Here is a 22,357-nt window from a genome sequence, read left to right on the forward strand (position 1 = left end):
CTTGGCTAGTTTTTCTTTGGTTTCCTTCAGTTCTGTCATTTGGAGTTCTAATTGTTTTATTTCCTTCATCATCTTTTCCATGCTCATGTTGGTATCTAGTACTGTTGTTGTTGGTGCTGAAGTATCTGTGACTGATGTACCTGTTGCTGGGACAATAGGAGGTACAACTATTGTGGTTGTAGGAGGAGCTATTTCTGGTGGCTGGGAGGTCGACACTCCCTGCTTCTCTTTCATTGCTTTCTCTAATGCCTGCTCTGTTTTTGTTAATCTCTCATTCATCCTCATCAGTAAACCCATCATGTCCTCCTCTGCTTTCTGCTGTGCAACTTCTGTGGTTTGTGGATGCATTGTAATCGGCAGCTTTAATTTCTTTTTGAGGGCTGCAATGTCTTCCTCCTTCTTTCTTATTAATGCTTGGATGCCTTTGGGATCCTTGGGATCATGTCCCAGCTCTATGATAATTTCTTCTAAGGATTTAATTTTGTTATCCTTAGCCAAGGAAGAAGCCTTTTCCAATTCCAATTAGGCAGAAGTATTATGTAATGAATTTTTCAATTTGTGAGCGAATAGTGCTTTTTCTGCCAAGGTAGAGTACACCATTTCTCCGGTTTGTTTATATAATTCAATCTAGTCCATTGGGTGGATGTCTTTAGAGAGAACTTCCAGATTGGTCCTGATATAATCAACAGCTGACTGTGGCTGTTGCATTGTGGGCTTGAAGTGACTAAGGGTAATTTTTCCTTCTTGTATATCGTATGCTGCCATTAACCTTTATTGATTTGTGGGGGCCATTCTCAGCAATTGATTATAAAGTTGAATCCTTATTGTCTCATTTCTAGCCTTTATTTTAGTAAATTCTTTCTTGATATCCGAGCCTTGCTTGCTCTATTGTTTGCTTTGTGGCCTGGTGGATGTAACCTCCACACCATGTTGCCTCTCTAGCTCTTGCTGATATGAGCTAGTTGATGTTTCCAAAATTGGAGGAGTCTGTTGTTTAGTTCTTCCCTCACCTCTCAGGTTGTCTGTTGTCTCTTCCAAGAGTTCCTCTTTAGAGTAAGGATTTAACCTTTGCCTCTTTTCCCCTTGTTGTTCTTCTGATCCACTTATAGGTGTGTCTTCTTGCCTGTCTCTTTTCTTGCCTCTTTCCTCATTAAGAGGATTTTGTAATACAGGGATTTCAGGTACTTTTGTTTGTGTTGAAGGACCTTGCCCTTGGTTTTGTTCCTTTGATGTATTTGGTTGGTCTTCCATTATATCTTGTTGCTCAGAATGTAGCACTTCTTTGCCTTTGGATGTCGCTGCAGGTGGAGTACTTTCATGGGCAGGTTGTTGTGAAGTTGTAGCAGATGATGTGCTCGCTCCAATGTGTTGAGGCAATTTGAAAGGGACTTATCCAAAAGAGTCCAGGTCAAGTCTTTTTTCAAGCTCTTTCATTGCTTTTTACAATTTCTCTTCGTCAGTAATCTCTTCTACTAATGTGCCTTCTACCCATTCTTGTTGGTTGGCATATTGTTGAATTTCAGGGATTTTGTGGTGAACATATCCTGTAAGCTTGTTTTTGACTTTTCTATAACTTATGAAATGTTCAGGGTCATATGGTGCCCAATAAAAGCATTGTTTCAGAATAAGTTGATCCCTTAAAATTTTATCTGCCTCCTCCCAAGCTTCCCTTTTGTTGAAGATAAAAGGGCCCAATTGATTTCTTATCTTGAGCTGTGCCTTTTTCCTAGCACCATAGAAATGAGTCAAATCTGAACTAATGAATTGCCTAAAGTATTCCAGGGCAAATAGTCTCATAGGGACATACTTTGGTAGCTTGTAGGGGGATAATTCACATCCATAAATCCTGATCACTGTGCGATTCTGGTAAAAGTACTAGTCACCAATACTGTAGTCTTTTGAGAGATGAAAAACTTTCTGCATTTCAGTAGAGAGTCTGGCAGGAGGATTTATCAATAATAGAGAAGTACCTGGATATATGAACAGGTCAATAAACTCACAATATGTATAAGGGGAGTTATGGACTTCATGGAATACTGCGGTCCAGAAAATTACAGACCTCCTTTCTCCCTTGAGATCCAACTTTCTAAGAGGAATTTGGAAACTATCAGGTTGATTGTAAAACAACAAATGATATATGTAGGATGTATATTTGAACACTCTTTCTCTGTCTAGGCTCATGAATTGCTCATGGATTTTATTGGCTATGAAGGTGGCATAATCATACTGGACAGCAGGGGGCTGTCCTGGAGTGAATATGGACATCAACACTAAGACAGTTTCATCAATATGCTCACTAGTTTTGAAGCCCAAGATGTAGGAAATCATATCAGTAATGAATATACCAGCTTCATTGAACCAGACCTGATTGAAAGGAGGTGGCTGCCTGGGCTGGCGATCTGGTCTCATGAATAATTGAGCTATTCTGGTTATCTCTGTACTGGGCAGTTTGGCACCTTGGTCAAGCAAGAATTCCATGGTGAGAGGAGCTAGAGGCTGAGTTGGCTTAAAATGTAGCATCTCATTTATGGATTGAGGAGTAATATAGAAGAGGATAGTCCCAGATGGAGCCATAACTGCTCTTTTTGTGGGGTCATAATTTGCACAGCACAAATGGATGAGATCAGGCAGCACATTTACTGAAGGGAGTTAGTAGATGGGCATGTTGGACACTCAAATTCCAAAGACATCAGTATTGCTTCTGTAGCTATTCCTAATTTCACAAAAGGCTTGCAGGTGAGGCTTGTCACCCATCATATCCTTAATTTTGAATTCCCTGTCAGCAAGGGGCATCCATTCCAATTCTTTATGTGGTACATTCAAGGGGGCAACATTCAGGGCCACTGGAGCCTCCATTTTTCAAATTATTTTATGACTTTTTCAACTTGTAGTTAGGGATTTTACAGAAACAGTAGGGTAAAATGACAATTTGGTCTCTTCTGTGGAAAGTGCAGGCAGAAATAAGCTTAAATTCAGTTTGATGGGCGAATTTGCAGAGGGAAACACAGTTCACGGGATTTCTTCGGAAAAGATGGGTAAAGTAGTGACTATAATGCAGAGGTGTATAGGCAGCACTGTGATTTCAGTTCGAATTCTAGTTATCTGGGTGATTTTTACAGAAAAACTTGGAAAAACAGGGTTTATGAGCGGGTTTCGGGTAAATAGCTATTTTATGGACGCCTGGTGCGAAATGTGGGTGGCAGACCTCGATAAGGAGCCAAGCTGTGGAGCGAATTTCACTGGGTGGCGGACTGTTCAGCGAAAATGGCATTTTGAATGTTAAAAACCATGCAAACATCGCGCAGAAGAAACAACGCAAAATAAACAAAACACGACATTTAACGGCTTTTTAACAAAATTTTTTATTTTGGTGGGTTTTTGGCGTGCTTTGGTCAGGTGACGTCATCTTTGTCGGGTAGCGGGGGTACGGAAGCTGGCTTGGTGCTGACGTGGCAGACACAGTAGATGATACAATAGTGAGGTGGTAGTTGACGTGGGTGCTGAGATCAACAGTAGGAAAGGAGGGTGGTTTATGGTTTTATCACACCGCTTATTGAACAGTGGCGGTTTTGGGCGGAGCAGACGCGATAAACCGTGGAGGCGATGCGTGGACTTTGTACGGCGGCAAAACCGCCGATCTCCCGGAGGCTAACTATCGGCTATCGGAGGGGTTCCGATATCGACGTGGGCTGTTGGATCTGGAGGATCGGATCCAACGGTTGGCGGCATATAAAATAGGCGGAAGGTTATGCCACAAGGTCCGGCCATGATATTTCATCGCTTTGTAAGGTTTGTGGGGTATTATAATGTATTTCAACTTTGGTTTTTGCGGGCTGGTTATTTAATCAACCAAATGTTAATTAAATCCCAAGGTTTATGTATGCGGAGGGGCTATTATAAGGTTCCAAGTGAACCTATAATTCCCGAAATACTATGGTTTATGGCTATAATTGCCGAGACAGGGAATATTTAAATATTTGGGGTTTTTTATGTATATTTTTATAAAATAGGGGTGGGGAAACATTATATAGGAGCTATACAATAAAGTTAATGTGTTAATATGGTTTTATGAATGGAGAACGCTAAGTTTATAAGGTAAAAACTTAGGTTTTTAGGGAAATGAAAGGGAAATGAAAGGATTTTGTTACACAAGAAATGTGGCTTGTTTTGGCTAAGTAAACACAGAGTTCCACTTAGTATTTTTCATGAAATGAAGTGAACTAGGACCACTGAGTAGATCCCAATGTCCTTGAGGGGATGTTAGTAAATGATTTTTGGGGAGATGAGAAGGGAAATTAGTCATGCTCCAAATGTTTTATAGCCACTTTGCCATGGTACATGTGATAGCCATGAGATAGATCATAAAAAAAAAGACAAAAGTATTCATGAACTTGCTTCTGTAACATCCAACTACCTACCCATCCTAACACACCTAACATTTTTTCTTCTTTTCCCTTGATTGGGTGCATTTGAACTAGCCAAACCTTTCTCTCTTGTTTTCTTTTAGCTATCCTCCTATCTAAGTCTGCCCTTATTTCTTCCAGGGGCTCAGATTTAGCTGTTGAGCAACCTTGCTTCTCTACCTAACTACTAATCTGTCAAGTTCAAACTTTTTGACCAGACCTTATTCTCTAATGCTAAAACAAGAAATTTAAACATGGACTGGCCAAGATTGAGCTGTTTGGCCATCCATCAAGTGTGACAGAAGTCACTGATTGCATATTTTAAACTTCTTTGCAAAAATAGGACAGTAGTGGCATTTTGACTAGCACACTTTCTTGGTCTTTCTTTGGGGTTCATTTTCTTTCTTTCTGACCAATTGATTCTTTTTTGCCCTTTGATTTTTCTTTTAGGGCATACCCTCTTTACATTTTTTAAACTTTTTGTTTTTTTGAAAATATGGAGTCTTTGCAGCATGGAAAGGATGATCATATTTGGCATTTCCACAGTCAATCATGAAATATGACACCTATTGGTATAGGAACCTTACACTGTGAACCATGGGTAGGCCAACACATTCTATATTAAATTCCAATATTTTAGGATGAACAACCTTAGACTCTTGCGCTCCGCACCCATATTTCGCGAGGTCTTACATTACTTTTGACTAAAATTCAAGTTACAAGCCCCAAAAATCTGCTATGGGGGGATCCGCTGCCCAATAGGCCCCCAGTACAATCATTGTGACTTGTCATGAGTCACTCGGTTGGTGTGGAGATCTTTGCTCAGAGTCCATCCAACAAATTTTGTGCTTTATGGACATCTACCACACATTCCTCCTCTATCTGTTGTACTAATTGTGCGCGACTCTCTGATGCATCATTGGCATATGCACCCTCTTATCTTTGCGCATATGTATCCTGCATCTAGGCCAGCTTCCCCTTGATCGTGGCGGTGACCGTGAATGCTTCCTCGATCCAAGGCTGGATGCATGCTTTAAGCCTTGCTTCTTTCTGGCATGCGGTGTCCACCTATTCTTTCAAAGTCTGGGCCTCCCTCATCTTGGCCAACTGCTGAGTAATGGCGACAGTCTGCGCGGTCCCCCAGACATTGTTATAAGCTTGCTGCAACTCCCACGCTTCTATCTCTAATTGCTATAGTGTTGGATGCTCCTGTAGTGAAGTGAGTGTGAAGAGGGACTAGTCCAACAATCCTGTGTAGTCCCGTCCAATGTGCTCTATCACTTCCAACCCTAATTGAATGGCGCAGTGGCATTTCTCTCTAACTTCCAGGGGTGTAGGGGGCTGTTCCTTTAGTCATAGCTTCGCGATCTACAAGTTCAGCTCCAACTGAACCTTCGCGGCCTCCTCCTAGGTCCTGTGGACTCCACATTCCAGTTGGTGAATCTTTTCCATGGTGGGGAGTGGTGCTGGCACGACCAACTCTAGAATTCTACTACAGGCCTCCTCCACTGCCTATTCTAATCCCTTGTTTTGGGCGACCAGGTTGTCGTGCTGTAGGCTGAGCTATTCTAAATTTACCTTCTTCTTTCTCAAGACTTGGAGAGTGTGACCCTCCCTGGCGCGAAGCTCAGTAGTTACCCCATCCTGTCGTTGGTATATTGTTTCTTTGGGAAGGGCGGCCAAATTCAACCCCCAGCCCCTCATGTCACCTGCGACTTATACTAGGACTATGCCTTCTGGTAACACCAAAGTGTTCGTGGTGTGGGCACGCAACATCTACTCAACTTCAGATGCACCTTCTGTAAGGTCCAATGTCATCACTCCTTGGGGTCGCACCTATAATGCCTGCAACTATGCTCTGAGTGCCCCCAACACAGTTGTCTACTCCATCATTAATTCTTCAAGAGCATCATTAGTGACATCAAAAACTAGTTTTCCACTGTCAAGAAGGGCTTCCTCAGAGATATTTGTTGTCTTTGTCTTCTTCTGTGTGGTTGGATTCTCCTAGACGTGCGGCCTCTTGAGTTGGGTCAACTATGTTGTGCGTTCCTATGTCTCAACCTCCCCTTGTATGTCCTGCTTCGTGGACATTTCCTGACCTTCCTTGATCTCTTCGATGGGAGCAGTTGTGGTTTCTGCCGTCTGTGCTGTCACTATTGCCTCAGTCACCTTCCGTTACATGGTCGCTTCATGTTCCTGGCACTTTCTCTCTGCCAGCTTCACGATGCGCAACTTGGTCTCCCTCTTTCGCTGTTGTGCTACATTATTTTCCAGCTCTGCTAAGTCTGGAGTGTGCCACTCCAGAGACCATGCTGGAATTACATCAAAGATTGCATTGTCCGTTGTAATCAATAGAAGCTTTACCCATGTTCAGGCTAGATCCTTTCACGCCTGAATATATAGATTATGCATATCTGCCTTGAATTCTGTCGTGCTTTAGAAACTGTTGTATACTGTCGGGGAAAAGAGTAGCTTGTGGTTGATCCAAGTTCGGATGCTCGCCTCCACAAACACCCAAAAGACCTTGATCTCGGAACCCTCATCGTGTCTTTCATTGCCTAGAGCGAGTTGTACCTCGCGGCTTCAGGTAAGTTCCTCTCAATGGTGGGAAACTAGCTTTCCGCCGGCAGCTCCCCCATGACCAACAGGATGGATAAGAGCAACCACGCGTAGTGGAAAATATTACCCTGCTCTTGGGCCTCCCGACAATTTGTCAAAAACTCATCGCAAAGAAACTACGCCCAGTTGAACTAGACCCCCTCTACACACTGCTCTGCCAACGTGATTACAGATGCTGGCACCTCGTCTACGCAGCATTTCCTCATAAGCTTACCAGCCAGCAGTTGGGTGGCTACATGGACCCCCTTGTCCTTGATGCTCGCTATTACATACCATCGCTTCCTCTTCTCCAGCTTATATTTTTCCTTCGTAGCTTTTGCAAGGGCCAAGTCACTACTATTTCCCGCTATGGCTATGGGATTATTTCCTTTAATGGGCAGCCGCAAAATCCGGTAAATTAAATCAGTCTTGATGGGAATTGGCTCCTCTAGCCAGAGAAACCCATCATGTACTAGACACAATAGCTTCTGAAAGACAAAAATTGTGATGGGTGCACGGTGGTAGTGGGGTACCCACCGCAGATGGAGTAATCCAGCCTTCTCCACCCCGCGTAACCATTTCTGTTGCAATAATTGCTCCGTGACCAAATGTGGGAACTTCTTGCTATCTGCAAGGTCCCATTCTTCGAACTTTATGTTAGGTACCTATCCCAGTAGTGGATCTTAAAACCTTAGCTTATCCGGAGGAAGCGGGGTCTGTAGCACACTCTTTGTGGCCTCTAGGTCCTTCAGTATTCTGGTTATCCTTTTCCATGGGGGGATGTAAGGGGGTAAGTTTATCGCCGAAGGTAGTTGGGAAATGTTCTCTGCCTCATTGTCCATTGCTTCAATTTGGGTGATCAGGGCTTGCAAATCTTCCTCCTCCTCCTCTAGTTCAATGGTGACAGCTTTGCCCTTCTCTGCCATTGACAATTGACTAAATTGTGGGTTCCGTGGTGCTACCTAGATTGGCCCCACTTTTTGCTTGTCTTTCCATGGTCGCGGCATGCGTGGGGACTTTGGAACCTCTGGTGTAGCTATTTCCTCTCCAGGCTCCTCTTGGGTCACATCGGGCTCTGGGGTAACTTCCATAAATCGCACTCTGGTTCTCATAGTCGTCATTGCTTCTACACTGGATTCGCTTGGTTGCGTACTCACAGATGGCAAGGTAACTTGGTGCTCAATGCTCTGGACTAGCTCAAATATCAAACAGCCAAGTGTTGCCTCAAGGCCACCCCAAGGGATTTTATAGTAGCATTTGAACTTGAATTCTACCATTCCCTCCATTTTTGAGTCATTAATACCGTCTTGGTGGTAGACTGTCCCGAATCTAGCTCTTAATTCTGGTCTTAATGGTCCACCTTCCGCTCCTTTCTGCCTTAAATTGGACCTCTTTTCATGAATAGTGACATCAATGGTCACCTCCCAGCCTACCCATGCAACATCGCAGCCCCTTGCGCACGACCGTGACCCTTGTGACATACTGGCCCTGCACGGAACCTCCTATCTGCGCAGCTCTCCTGCAAACTCGTTTATAGTCCCACACCTTCTTTCAACTGCTTGGAGTGTTGAGACTATGCTTCCTATAGATAGTCAGGTGGTCACATACCCGATGCAAGGCTTCACTTTCCTTGCTAGCCCGGGCCACAGGCACCCTTCAAATACCCTTGCATCTGGTAGTGCGTCACATTCTTCTTTTTATGGTACGCTCCTCTATTTAGTAAAGTGAAGTCACAACCATGGTAGAAGGGTCACAACTCCTTCTAATGCAGTAGTAGGGTTGGCTAGACTTGGTTCTATCATGCTTAGTTTCTCACGTCCCACTTGCGCAACTGTGGTTTCCAGTTCACTGATTTCTTCATCCAATATCACACTTTTCTTCCTCAGTCGTGGCCAATCTTCATCGAGTTCATGAAGTTTCAAGCTTCCTTGCCGAATGGCTTCTTGTAGCTCCCTAATTTCTTTACCCAAGTCCTCACATCCTACCCCAACTGTGGGAGCTATGGTCTAGGGATTCCTCTCTGCTCTCCTGGTTTCATTTCTTCTTGTCAGTGTTGGGGTCATTTCCACACTCTAGTTTGTGCTTATGGCCCTATAGGCCCATCAAACCACTGGTACTCGTAGGTCCCAGTCAATTCGTCTTTCCTTGTGAACTCTATTCATGACTTGCATAGATTTTTGAACGCTCTGTCGTGGAATATTTGTGGGGTTCGTCGCCTTCCCTGCTGTCGCGTTGGGTTTGATTTTCGATCCTTAGTTTGAGAGGTGTTTGCACACCATCCATTTGCACCCATAGACACAAGTGGGTGCCCAAAATACTTCTTCCTGGCTGCCCATCTCGCGTTTGTCACTGGGGACTCCCAAATAATAAGTGCATCCATCTGCTACATTCGCACCATCTTCCACTATTCTTTTGGTGTGTATTCCATCAGCATGCAGGTGCTGAGTGCACCACCCCTTCCAGCGCACCGTACTGTTGTTTTTCCAGTACTGTGCTTTCCAATTTCTCTAAGAATTCCTCCACTCCTGTTACACCATCATATGTTGGCAGTTCCCTTGCTTCAGTCGTCATGCACCGTAGTGATTTAATCATCGTGTTACAATTTAGCATGGTTACTTCGTGCAACCGGTTTTGCCAGCGTTCTATTTCTTCATCCGAATCCAAAGTATAGGAACTGTCGCGCTCCCATGAGATTCTCCCATCTACTGTCAAGTTCACCTGATCTTGGTCTTATGTCGTTATCTGGTAAATGAAATCTAGCTCATCGTCATTGTCATCATCATGCACAGGTTCAGTGCAGCACTCTCCTTTGGCTGGATCTAGTGGAACTACTACACGTAAAGACTTTTTCTCAAATATCATCTTCTGCTTCTTCAGGTTGATGACTCCATTCATATTGGTGGCCCAGTCTATTCCTAGCAACATGGGGTAAGGATTGTTGTCATCAACAATCTCTATCACCTCAAAGTCCATCTGTGTGCTCACTCCTTTGATATCCACTCCCTTGTAACCTCCCCACAGGCAAGATCTTTTGTTGGTTCACCATCCGTAATTGAATAGTGGACCAATGCAATGTGGGCCTGCCCATGTGTTCCCATGTCTGCTTTGGTAACACATTCACATCTAAACCCAGGTCTAGAATTACTTGATCCATTTCATATTCGCCAATCTACATCATTAATCTCATTTCCCTTCTAGTGCGCAAACGTATGCTTTCCTAGTTTCTGGACCACGCGCGGTTCACCTGACCCTACGCACCTAGTTATCAGCGCTTATAGTCCTTTAACTACCTTATTATCATGCAACAGTTTCATGCATGTCTCTAAAAAGGTAGGGATCCATTCCTGGCTCTGATTGATCCTTACTAATTGAAGTAGAGGCCTTCGCGAAGCTCTTCTTACCTTCCATAAACATCTCCTTTGCACGTTCCAAGTCAAACTCAGGTTCCCTTGTAGGAGCCTTGTAAACCCATGTATCTTCCTCGAGCTGCTTCCCCTTATCTTCCCCTGTGGTCATGCTGCTTCTGAGCACCATGTTCATGTTGGGGTCTTAGTCACGTGGTTCAAACCTCATCATTTGAATATTCTGAGTCAGATTAGGTTGAAGTACCCCTTTCTCGCACATATGTGTGATCAACATAGGGAAATCTACTGCTTCATGATTGAATTGAGCACAATATGAACAAGATAGTCTCGTTGAGTTGGTACAATCACAGGCATAGTGCCCTGGTCCTCCACAGTTGTAACAGATTAATTGTCTGTGGCCCCTTCCTAGCCCCATTCCTCCTCTTCCTCGACCTCGCCCTTGAAATCCACCGTGCATCATCCCTGCGGATGGGTCAAGGCCTCATGATTCCATCTACATTCTATATGTCAGTGTCTACTCCATCATTAATTCGTAGTTGTGACAAGTACGCTCATTGTGGCCCACCGATCTACAAAAATTGTAAAACAGCTGCCGGGGAGTCTGTGTATACTTCTACAACAAATGACAGTTGTCCATCGTGTGCTTTCCTCCCACCTGACAGAGCGCACACTAGAGCGCGGGTGTCGTACTTGGCCCTGCCTGTGCCTCTAGTCTCAACAGCATTGGTCCCCCTCCTTCCAAGTAGTTCACGAATACTAGATAGTGGTCTTTGTCATGGCCCTAGCCTTTACATTTTATGCACCGCACTTCTTCACGCGCCTCTGGCTAGGGTGCCCTATCCTACTTCAATATCTGCATTTCCAGGCAGAGATTTTGAAGCTGTGCTGGATCTGTTGAATTCCCAATCCCGGATTTTGTATCAGTGTTTCATGCAACCTTATTTCCATTTCCAATGCTTCTGTCTGGGTTGAAAGCTTCTGTTGTGATAGCGCCGTCCTCAGGTGTGGTGTCAAAGATGTCGCACAGTGCTGCACATCCATTAGCGTCATATTAGTCTCGCGGATCATACTCTCTAGTCTCTGATCCAGATCCTAGGAGCTCTCACCTGGAAGCATCGCGACCTCTTTAAATCCGATGATTGATTGTGTCTCTCATTTTGGCTGGCTAAATTCTTTGTTCAACGCAATCTGGATCTCCTCTATTCCTGCATTTGGGTGATCATTCGAGTTCTTGATATACCATGTCAGCGCGCAATCCTACAGATCACTCACCAATGTGGCCTTCTTAATGTTTTCATCTGTGACCCCTTGTGCTTCCTCATTCAATGACACCTTGTGCTTCCTCATTCCCTACTCCTTTGTATACGGGTAGCTTGATCGTGCTCGCCATACTAAACCGTGGGGGTGGTGGAGGTGGGGTGGGTGAAGATAGAGGTGAAGTAGGTGAAGCAGGTGATGATGTAAGTGGAGGTGATAACTGCGGAATGTGCTGCCTTATCAAATTGACTTCACTTCTCGGAGAAACCCGAGTGCGTTCTTCCTCACTCTCTCACGAAGGTGAAATTAAGGGACTGTTTCCTAATCCTTCGATACCTTTGTATATCTTTCTGCTTCGCATCGTTCCAATCATTAATGTATTCGCATAACCTGCTTTTCACATAACAACATCTTAATCCAGGTATTTAGAGATTTAATGTACCTACCTCATGGTCCCTTGAGAAAACGTCGTTCTACTTCGCTATGGCTCACGGTTGTGTCTATCATGAACCCAATGATAAACCCTCCTTTTATTTGGTTGAGCCAATGGTCCACAGCCCATGCGATCTTATCTTGTGATGCCTCTAGTCTTTTCACTAAATCCATAGTCCACACTATCGATTGATCAAGCTTATACCTTCCCTGGCTGTCGGTTAACCTTGCGATCCAATCATACAACTCTGAAGAGAAGGATGTGAAGAATATCTCGTGGATTTCTATATATACGTAGCGATCCAGCCACCTCTTCTCAGATATCTTCGGAGTTCTATTTTCTTGTGTCACAAACTCATGAAGCTTCTGATCCAACCAATCTTCAATTTCCTTCTTTGTAGGATTCCAGCGTTCTGACATTAGACATCACTTAGGCAGATCCTGGTCCCGACAATGGAACCATTTGTTGGCTTGTTGGGGCCTGACCCAGGTTCAGAAGTGATTTAGCCAAACAACTCCCAAAACTACTGGCCCTTTCGGCAACAGTCTGCGATGTGCGGACTGAGGTCTCACCCGAGGTAGTATGGGAGGGTGCTGGAACAAGGTTTCCGCACCCTAGGGATGTCTTGATGAAGTCTGGGAAGTTCGCAAAATGATCCTATGTGCTCGCACTATTCTATGTAGTTGTCTGACCTTCGCGTAGCTCTATAAAGAGCGTGAAGAGGCATGGTCTAGATCCCTTATCCTTACTGTGTTATTATTATAGTTCTTTACTTAATTTTGTGTGCCCAATATTCTTATTAATCATTCAACATTCATAACAAGTGCACGCAAATATAAACTGTAAGGAGATGCATAAACATATAACAGAAACATAAACATACAGATCTATGAATAGATGCACAATATTTTAGAATCAACTTAGCCTTTATTAAACTTCTGTTCCGTTACAATCCCAACTCTGCCCTATGAACTCAGTTGTAGGGGTCCGCGCACACAGCAACGGACTCTACCAGGCTTCTGTGCACATAGATGCAAAGCCTCTTCCTATTCCTACAACCTAAGACTCGGACTTACAGAATCAGAGTGAATATCACATTCAAAAACCCATATCACTTGAGATCACATCTAAAAACTTGACTGATACACTTAGATCCTCACTCTATTTATACATTCCCATGGTCCACAAACCATGGGTAGATTCATGCTCCGTGCCCCCATTTTGCAGGGTCTTACATTACTTTTGACAAAATTCAAGCTACAAGCCCCAAAAATCTGCTATGGGGGGATCCACTGCCCAACAAGCACAAGATGAAATTTGAGAGAAAGGTGCTCCGCACTATTGTTCCGTTTGATCCAAATGAAGGGGCATGATACACAGAAGTAGTCTGCGATTATGAGGAAGAAGATGATCTGAACCAGATATATAAGATCACTATGTGAGATGAGGACTAAATCAATCCTACAGTAGATGGATGAATTACATGGGATAAATATAGCTCCTGTACCTCAAATTTCGACGAAGAGCTTGAGCATTGGTAGAATGGATTACATGAATTCTCCTCCTGTGCTGCAACATGTTGACAAAATCACTTTGTTGCGTATCTTCGGAGGTATGAAATCTACCTCACTATGATGGTTTAGATGATGTTAATTTGTTTTTGGATAAGTTCAAAAAGGAGGTTCTAGAAGAACATTGGCTTCAGGCACTAGATCTAGTGTTACGCACTATGCCTACCTACTGGTGGGGGACACATAAGGACAACTTTGCTAACTGGAAGGAATATCGGTGAATGATGAAGCTAAGGTTCAGGTATGCCAATACTCGTATGACAAAGAAATACACTGGAAAAGAAGATCCATGCGAGAATTTGGCGAGGTGGACTAAAGCTTAAGGAGAGGAACCTCAACCTGAATGGGTGTACATCTTTTGTCATACTATGGATACCATCCTGATGAAGTGGTACTTGGAAACTGAGTTGTGCCAAGGGATGGTAGAGTGGGATATCCTCAAGGAAAGTTTTCTATTGACCTTCAACTTTGAGGATGGCTTTGAATGTATTGATGAAGCGCTCCACGAACTAAATTTTGCAATCTTTTGAATGCTTGAGGAACAAATAGAATGGGTTCAACTAGACTAGAATACACAACAATGCCATGCACCAGAATTTTATAACGTAACCATAGAAGAAGAAGAGTATGACCCTGTAAATATCAACATTCCAGAGTCTGAGGGATAGCATGAAGTTGAAGGACCCAAAGCTGCATTCCCTAACATAGTAGAGCCTTTGAATACTAGACATGTAAACATTGGATTGGACACGAAACCTAAGTTTGCGAAGATAGGCGACTATTGGGATGAGGATACAATTGATAAGGTCGCAAAACTGCTACATGAATACCAAGACTTGTTTCCCACCAAGTTCTCGTATCTGAAGGGGATTGTAGGGGACCTATGCATGATGAAGATTACTTTGAAGCTATATGTGAAGCCTGTAAAACAAAGACCATACCATTTGAATCCCAAGTATAAGGAAAAGGTGCGCAAGGAGTTGGACAAAATGATAGATGCTAGGATCATTGAGCCAGTGGAGGAGTCAAACTGGGTAAGTCCTATCGTAGTCTAGGAAAATAAGCAACAAGATGAAATATGGATATGCGTAGATTTGAGGAAGCTCAATGATATGTGCATCCATAACCCATTCCCAACGCCATTTACAGTTGATGTCCTGGAGAATGTTGGAGGGCAGGAATCTTGTTCATTCACCGATGGGTTCTCGGGGTACCATCAAATCAGATGACACGGAGCATCGCAATAAGACCACCTTTGCGATGGAATGGGGATATCTTAAATATACGGTAATGCCATTTGGACTGAAGAATACACCTACAATCTTACCATGGGTAGTAATTGCAACTTTTAAGGAATTCACCCACAAGTTCTTAGAAGTTTACTTTGATGATTATACTGTCTTTGGGTTGGTAAAGCACCATGTTTCAAGTCTGCACCTTATGTTGGACACCTTTTGAAGACATCATATCACCCTGAATTTAAAAAGATGCATCTTATGTGTTCCTTATGGATTATTGCTAGGTCATGTGGTTTGCAAGCAAGGATTGATGGTAGACCTTGCAAAGATAGCTATTATTGCCAATATGGAGGCCCCGAAGAATGTGAAACAGCTATGTACGACACTAGGCCATATGAGGTATTATCGAAAGTTTATCAAAGCATATGCACAAATCACTGCAGCAATGGAGAAATTATTGAAGAAAGACACAACATTATCCTAGGATGAAGAGTCTCAGAACAATTTAGATATTCTAAAGAAAAAACTGGTCATCGCTCCAATTTTGGTATTCCTGGATTGGAAAAAGGAATTTCATGTTCATGTCGATGCTTCTGGTATTGTGCTAGGTGCGGTGTTGACCCAACTAGGTGAAGGCGATATTGATCATACTATAGCATTTGCAAGTAGGAAACTGTCAAAGGAAGAGAAGAACTACTCAACTACAGAGTGTGAAGGACTGGAAATGGTGTACTCACTACAGAAATTTTGACACAATATTTTAGGCGTGCAATTAAAATGTAAATAGACCATTTAGCTCTAAAATACTTGGTCAATAAGCCTGTGTTGTGGGGGAAGATTTGCAGATGGTTGTTTCTCTTTTAGAAGTATGATTTTGAGGTGATTTTGAAGACCAGACGATTGAATGCTGGTCCTGATCACCTATCCTGGATTGAGACTGGTGATGAACCTACTAGTTTGGTAGAAAGGTTGTCAGATGTACAACTCTTTGTTGTTCATGTTGTAGATGATCACTTTGTTGATATAATCCAGTTTTTAACAGCTGGCACAGCCCCAAAGGGATATTCTACACAATAGAAGAAGGAGTTCGTGGTTAATGTGGATTATTTTTATATCATCACTGGACACCTATATAAAATGGGCTACGATGAGATACTGCATCGATATGTCCTAGATTTTAAACGACCAAACATCCTCGCAAAAGCACATGGCGGAGTAGCGGGAGGCCACTATGCAGGGAGAGTGACTGTGCAGAAGATCCTGCATGCAGTACTTTGGTGGCCAACAGTACATAAGGATGCAAAAGCATATTGTAGGGTGTGTGATGCTTGCCAAAGGACAGGGAGACCATTGCAGAGGGACAAATTTCCCTTAAATCCGCAAATAACTTTGCAGGCGTTTGATAAGTGGGCGATTGATTTTGTGGGTTTGATCCAGACATGAGGGAAAAAGACTGGAGAACGATATATTATTATAGCGAATGAATACTTGACATGATGGGTGGAAGCACAAACAATAAAGGACTGTAGCGCAACTACTACTGTGAAGTTTATTTTTGATTTTATTTTGTCCCACTTTGGCTGCCCTAAGATATTAATGAGTGATAGGGGCACACACTTTTAAATGAAACAATTGACATGATTCTTGAAGAATTCCTGGTCTATCATCAAAAAAGTACACCCTATCACCCTCAAGCTAATGGTATGGTTGAAGCCTTTAACAAAATCCTAGAGAGCTTTTTGATGAAGGTTTACAACGCAACGTGAAATGACTGGGATGTGTGCATACCAAAAGTCTTGTGGGCGTATAAAACTAGTAAAAAGATGATAGGTCAAACCCCCTTCAGGTTGGTCTATGGGCAGGAGGCTATGATGCCCATGGAATATATTGTGTCGAGTCTGCAGATTGCAACGCTCACTGATATGGCTGATTGCGAGACCATGGAGGAGCGCCTGGTGCAGCTGATGGAATTGGAGGAGGATCAGTTTTTAGCATGATTTCACCAACAGGTGCAAAAGGAGTGAGAAAATGCATGGCACGATCGACATATAAAGTAGCACACCTTCTAGGTTAATGATTTTGTATTATTATATGATAGTAAATTTACAAAATTTCCTGGAAAATTTCAAATGCATTGGCTTGGACCCTATGTGGTAAAGTAAATTATAGATGGTGGCACAGTTCAGCTCGCAAAGCTGAATGGAGAATTGTTTCCAAGCAGAGTCAATGGCATTAAATTGAAGTTGTACAAGGGTGATCCCACCCCTGCGTAATGACTATATGACGGTGGCATAGTCTTAGTACCTTAGGAAGCTACAAGGAAGTACGGGACTATAAACTACACTGCCCAAAAATTGAGAAGCCGAAATAAGAAGGTTGCGCGAGGGAAGAAAGTAGGGCACCTAAGGGAGCTGTGCCAAGATGGCTGCACCACAAAGGTTGGTGCCACACAGCCTGGTCAAAAAGTAGCCATTCAATGCATTGTAGATGATTGTAGGGAAAAATTTCCATTAGGAGGAGTGGGGAGGGCACATTTATGGGGAAAATATTTGGAAATCCGCTACCAAAGATGCATTAATGATAGAAATTTGGAGGGAACGGTTTGATTCAAATTCAAATTAGCCTATAAATCTAGCAGGCTGCCCAACATTTGAACACTTTGTCGCCCACAAGTTTTCCTTAATCTTTGCTACCAAAATGAATGTTGCATGTCTGAGAAGGATTGGGAGGACATCCTAGCAGAGCCAAAGTTTTCCAAATTACTTGAGTGGCGCCATGAGATCATCTTTGAGAGAATGAATGCCACTCTACCTGCAACTGAAGTCGTGCCCTTCATTGAACCAATGCCCTCTATTCCTACAAGAATTTCCACTACAATGCCAAGATATCCTAGGCCTAAGTTCTCTACAGCTGACAAGAAATAGAAGAAACCACAACAGGTTCCGATGAGGCAATCACTACGAAAAAACCGCATGAAGGTCCACCAGAAAGGGAATATGGACAGGGCATAATACTCCCATGAGCCCCTTGATTTAGATGAAGAATAACTTCCAATAGGCATCAAGGATATGGATGCAGAAGCGTTTAGCCTATGAATTGGCTCCCGAAGTACATCCCACCATGCAAAGGCATAGCCAAGGTGCCTAAAGGCCTGGATAATTCCAGATCCATGGTCTCAACACCACTGCTGCCATAGAAGGTGGTGTTTGAGGTCACACTGTTGGGCTGCATTTCTTTGCTCTAGCTGGAGGATTGGGATTTTGGAGATCATGAGAAGTTCCCTCAGCTTGGGCCAAACAAATATTTGTCAAAAATCTATGATGAGGAAACCAGGGTTACACACTCAGAACCTATGAAGTGGGTCACAGGAGTTGAGAAAGCAACCCTTATAAACATTCTTTGGGTGCCACACTTCAGCCGTATAATCATTAAAACTGTATGTGTTAGGAAATTACTCACCCTGGTGCACGATGTGTGTCTTTGGCTGGGAGAACCCATACCTATTACCAATATGTTGATGCACTAGATCACCTTGATGCCCTATCAAGATGTGGATCCAGCTGAGGCATTTGGAGGGAAAACAAAGGAGAAGCAACTCACAGATCAGATGAAGAGTTAGTTTGGATTGGTGAAAACGTTGCATGGATATTCCATCCGCTCCATTTTAGACCCTGCGATGCAGTTCCCTATGCAGATTTTGGCATGGAAGATCATGCAGAAGTCCCATGCAGATGAGGTTCTATTGCTAATGATCTCCTTGGATGTGCAATGTGCCAAAGGAGTCTAGTACATCTGGGCTTAATACCTTTGCAAGGAGTTTTTGGTAAATTTTTGGGAGGCCCAAGATGAGGGCTAGGAATTTCATTATGCATAGTTGTTATTGTTGATCATATTAGTAGCATAGAGGATGCTAGAGGATAGACAATTTCCTCCTCAAGACCCATACCTTTTGGAGGTAGCAAAGTTTTCTTCACTCTGGGTACCAAAAGACATAACACGGGTCACTAAGACTAAGATGTTTTGGGTGTTAGTGGAGATGGATATATGCACAGTGATTAACCAAAGGTTGAGGCTATCACCTAGATCAACTTGAACCCTATGCCGAGTTCAAATTGAAGTTTCATAATGTATCTATTCACATGCACAGGGATATGAAGAAGATTTGGCATAAGTTTCCTTATCTTGTTGGTGAGGCAGATGTCCAAGAAAATTTTGGTAAATGGCGAGGGGAGTGGATTTACCCATATCATCCAGACATAGGAACAAGAAAGGCAGTGGAAAGTACCACTGCACAAACCTCAGCAGTAGAAAAATAGAAGGAGACCCAACAGGCTGCAGCTCGGGAGAAATGTTTGCGACAAAAGGAAGCATATATTAAGGAGGGTCAGATGTTGAGGAGTCCAATTCTCATCATACCTAGGACTAGGAAGGGTCAGATGTAGAAGGATGGGGGGGGGGGGGCGTGGAGCAAGGAACCTCCATTTTGTTCAAGAAAAGACTGAAGCATATCACCTCGGGACCGTGAAAGAAGCAGAAGTCCATAAGATTCTCCCAGGTGGATCCACTAGTCCTCATTGAAGGGGACTTAAATGAGATTGGAGACAAGGTCCAGGACACCACGACAGAGTTATGGACCCAGTTTGAGCAATAGTACCAGTAGGCACTGGGAAATGTGTAGAAGGATCTGTGCAAGTTGTAGATCCAGACAGGGCGACTACAAGCGAGCATTGGTCAAGCAGGCGATATTCAGGCGAGCCTAAAACAAGCGATTGTGACAGTATTGGACACAGATCATAATTTTCTTCTTCGCATGATTTAGTTTCCAGATGGATCCCTGCCCAATCAGAAGAGTTCAATGCACAACTTTCATAGATAAGGATATAGGCATCAACCTTGCGGCACTCCCTATCTAGACTCTACATGAGCTACACCAATGATCCAAATAGAAAATGGCATCAACCCGTGGTATTCATCCACCCATGTTATTGATCCACCAATGGAATTTACCCATGGTATTGTAAGTGACATCCACCCATGGTATTAATTCACCCATGGTATTTGCGCAATGGTATTGTGACATCCACCCATGGTATTCATTCACCTATGGAATTGACCCATGGTATTGTGACATCCACCCGTGGTATTCATTCACCCATGGAACTGACCTGTGGTTTATACCTAAAAAGGACTATAAGTAACAAGTCACATTTTGTAAAAGGATAGTTTTTCTGCCACAATGTAGCTCTTACAGTTATTCTCAATTTTAATTAAAAAAATCTTTGTGTTTTTTTATTATTGGGAATTCTCCTCTTTTTCTTCTGGCATTTCAATTTTTCAGATCTTGGGGGTCTCTCCTCCAAAATCAATTTCAATCTTTTAGATCTTGGGGGCCATCCTCCAAGATCTAGATCAATGGTATCAAAGCAGGTTATGATTCCATGGGAAGGAGTGTTTGATGCATATTTCAGTTTCAAATTTTTACAACAACATTCAACAAACTTCAGGCACGTTTTACGTCCTCCACAGAGCATTTTCTTGGGCCAAGCGGGAATATATATATTCTTTTTTCAAGAATGTTTATGGGTGGGAAGTTTGCAGATCAGATATGAATTTTTTGTGCAAAATTTACAAAAACAAGTTACTGATTTGGACTATTTGCAAAAAAATACTCAAATTGAAAAACAAAATCAGCCAAATCGGAGTCCTAATGAGGGAGATATCGCTGATTTAAAATCAGCTATGTTGCAGAAATATTTTTGACGGAAATTCATCGACGATGGCTCTACTATCATTTTTTGCAAATTTTTAGCAGAATTTTAGAAAATTGATTGTATATCTGAGTTCCTCTCGAAAAATCACTCAATTTCAAAAAAAAAAAGGTCGAATCGGAGTTCGGATGTGGGAGATATCGCTGATTTAAAATCAGCTATTTTTTCAGAACTTCTATGACCGCAGAAAAGTTGCAGCATGAATATGAGATTCTAAAGTGTCTAGAGCAGGATTTCCAACATATGGTAAGATGCAAAATGGTCATTATGTTTCCAAAAACAGGTTATAATAAATATTTTGAGCTATATTGACCAATTTATGTCCATTTTAATTCTGGAGCAGCATTCAGAGTGGGTTCCATTTGGAGACGTGCCCTCCTAATCCAGGTGGCTCTAGACACATGCAGAAGTCTAGGAGGACTTAGGAAGGGTCAAAAATCAAAGTGTTTTGATTATGCTTGAACCAAGTTCATGTTAAATATCTCATCGTCATAATCATGGTGGTGCAAATGGTTTGTCAATCTGAGTCCGGATGAAGAAGATACAAGCAGTCAAAGTTTCAGTTGACTTTCATTGATTGGGCAGGCTTAAGGAGGCCACAATTTGGAGAAAATACATCCACCGGATTTCAGCCAACCTGGGCCAAATTCCGGGTGAATTTTTGGCCTAGTTAGTTTGACTCCTTCAGTCAAATTTTGAAATTTTTGAAAAGTCCTTATTATTAAAAAATAAAAAAAAAATATAAAAAGGAGGTGGTGGGCCACCATCCCCACTAACATATATGTCATACGTTAATGAGGAGGCCAACGGGGATTGAACACGTGCAGCCCACATGGGCCGGCCCCCATCGAACGGCCCCATGAATGAACCACCAAACAACGGTTCCAAAATTAATGCAACCAACCCCAAAAAAATTAACGTGCCAAAAAACAAACACACCCATGTTAATTCAATGCATGCAACCTCACCAAACCATTTTTAATTAACTGCCAAAACTATATGCTAATTTTGCAAGGCGAGGGATTTGAACCTTGATCTCTGTCGGGCTAGGGATCTCTGCCACCATTGAGCCACAAGGCTTGGCCTTGTAAACTCCACTAGAAAAGTTTTATAAAAACATTCATTTTCTCAGTGCAAGAGGAGGAAGAAGCATGGCATGGATTTCAAGGCAGAGGAGGCAGAACCTTGACATGCATTTCGACGCAGAATATTCTTTGATGGCCAAAGATTCTCTAGGGAGGTAAAAAATTTTTTTGATCAGAATGTTACCAATTTTACAGTCAATTTTCTTAGATTTTTGCAGGGAATGCCATGGCGAGGCTGGATTTTCCTTTTGAGCAGCAGAATTGCAGATTCCCAGTGGAGGGAATCTTTGAGGAATCTTAAGGGAATCTTCTAGATTCCTTAGAGGCTGAAATTCACCAGAGTCAGAATGCAGCCAACTTCATACCCATTTTTCTCAGAATTCTGCAAGGAACCCAATGGCACAGTCAGTTTCTTGATTTGAGAAGAAAATTTGCAAAGGACCCAGAGGAGGGAATCTTTGAGGAATCTAGGGGGAATCTAAAAGATTCCTTGAGCCCCAGATTCACACTCTCTTAGAATTCAGAAATTCGTTAGTCGAATTTGCACTATTCGACGCCACAAATCTGATGGTGTGTTCATATTTTTCATTTTCTCATTCTATTCTTCAACCACTTTTCTAAGTGGAGTGCAAGTGTCAG

This window comes from Pinus tabuliformis, chromosome 5_2 (genome assembly GCF_031772625.1).
Source record: "Pinus tabuliformis cultivar Carrire ecotype Pingquan chromosome 5_2, CPIR1, whole genome shotgun sequence".
Lineage (NCBI taxonomy): Eukaryota > Viridiplantae > Streptophyta > Pinopsida > Pinales > Pinaceae > Pinus > Pinus tabuliformis.